Genomic DNA, 1,807 nt, shown 5'->3' with positions numbered 1-1,807 from the left:
GCCCCCCCCCCCCCCTCCCTCACACACACACATTCACATCAGGAGTCATCTTCACATTCAGAAGCTTGCACGAACAATGGAAAGGCCAGACGTTGTGCAAATATTTTGAAGCATCCCTGAGGAAGGCAGAGGGCACCCCAGTGTGCCATGGCACTCTGGTTGAGAAGGGTGGAAATGACATGTTTTTTTGCAAGAATGTCATCATTCATATGTCTCTAGCCAGCTCGACCACCCTTTTACATGTTTTAACCGTAGACCACATTCTAATTATATTTCCACAAAGCCTGGGCTGTTAGTGATGCCACAGTATAATGAGCATAACATTAATCGGTGTCATCCCGAGTAGCTCTGGAAGCACAATATGCTTTCCCCCTTTCCAGTCAAGCAAAGTCAAACAGCGAAAGCAAAGTTGAAACCCCCAGTATAGCAATCCTTCCTCCAAGCAGAGCATAAGTTCTGCTTCGCTACTGAATAATGTAGAGCTTTCATCAGCCAGGGGAATTGTAGGCCTGTCAGAATCCATAATACTTTGTAATGGACCACGAAAGTTCTACCGCACCAGCAAAAGACTGTCTCTCGTATACGGGCAAAAGACACCTCTGAGAAATCAGACATTCACTGCTGAGATACACACTATTAAAGCTATGCTAATCCATTCAATGTACCGTAGCACATTGCCTCTCATTGCACTGGCAATAAAGTAGTTAAGAAATGGGCTGCGATCGGATAATTTCTTTTCAATAGGGCAAAAAAGAAACGATAAATTGGGCAATTACCAAAAGACTTTGTGCAATCTGATATAGGCAATTTTTCATGTAAAGTCACACAGAATAAAACGACTCCATTAATCAGGATTATATTCTCTAGAAGAAGCCAGATAAGTTTGCTTAACACTGGACACTGAAAAGATCATGGTAAATGCAGTCTGAAGTATTTTTGCTGCTCTTGGCTGCTTTCTCATACTTTTTGTCTCTTGGTGTATATTATATATACACACACATACACATACCAAAACTGTAAATATATTTATATTTATAATAATAATAATAATAATGATATGTTTCCACATAGGCTTTGCAGTAAGCAGTCTATAGGTCTAAATGGAAATTCCAAAGGCTTATGGGGTGCAGCCATTCTTTATGGTGGAGAAGTCAAAAAGGGCAATAGGTATACCCATTGGTGGTAAATGTGTACAGGACCTTCCTCACATATAGGGATAGGGATGGAGGTCCACAAGACATAATGAGATTGGAGCAAATGAACCGTAAATAGAATCCCCATAACTTAATTATTTCAGCCAGCAAATAAAATCTAGCCATACTTTTTTGAAAAACTTTTTGTAAATATGAATAGCTACACTGCCAAGTCAAGGTGCTCATATAAAGTGTGCCACTAGTTTACAGTGAACCTGTGCTTTGAATGCAGGGCATGCAAGAGGTTTGCTTAGCTGCTGCCAATTCTAGCTACACATACTCTATCTCCCTCTGATCCTCCACTACCATTTGGCCACCCGGAAAGAAGAGAAATATGCTGTACTTCTGGGTATAGGGAGGATGTTCTTGATGATTGACTGTTCTGGCATACTGTGCTGTCACTTCGGACAGGGAGACCGTTTTCAGCTCTCTGTAGGGCTTACATGAGGCTTTTTCTCTTTGCTCCTGCCAGCCGAACAATTCATAAATTATCATATTGTTAAATTCAAGTGTAAGTTAGGGCAAGTACTTGAATTTGCCTTGGCCCCAACCTCTTGCAATCCTTCATATAATGGCACTCAGACTGAGAGAGGAGGGGGTATAGGGACCGATAG

At 41.4% G+C, this 1,807-nt stretch overlaps 1 protein-coding gene across 1 annotated transcript in view; it reads left to right on the top strand.

Moving 5' to 3' along the window:
- Positions 1-1,807, top strand: part of LOC108786298 (tenascin-R-like) — a 197,533-nt gene that overhangs the window by 173,332 nt on the left and 22,394 nt on the right. The window lies entirely within an intron of this gene.

This window comes from Nanorana parkeri, unplaced genomic scaffold (genome assembly GCF_000935625.1).
Source record: "Nanorana parkeri isolate BGI_ZX_2015 unplaced genomic scaffold, ASM93562v1 scaffold201, whole genome shotgun sequence".
Classification (NCBI taxonomy): domain Eukaryota; kingdom Metazoa; phylum Chordata; class Amphibia; order Anura; family Dicroglossidae; genus Nanorana; species Nanorana parkeri.
The sequence above is the reverse complement of the archived record's forward strand: the minus strand, read 5'-3'. Positions and strand labels throughout refer to the sequence as shown.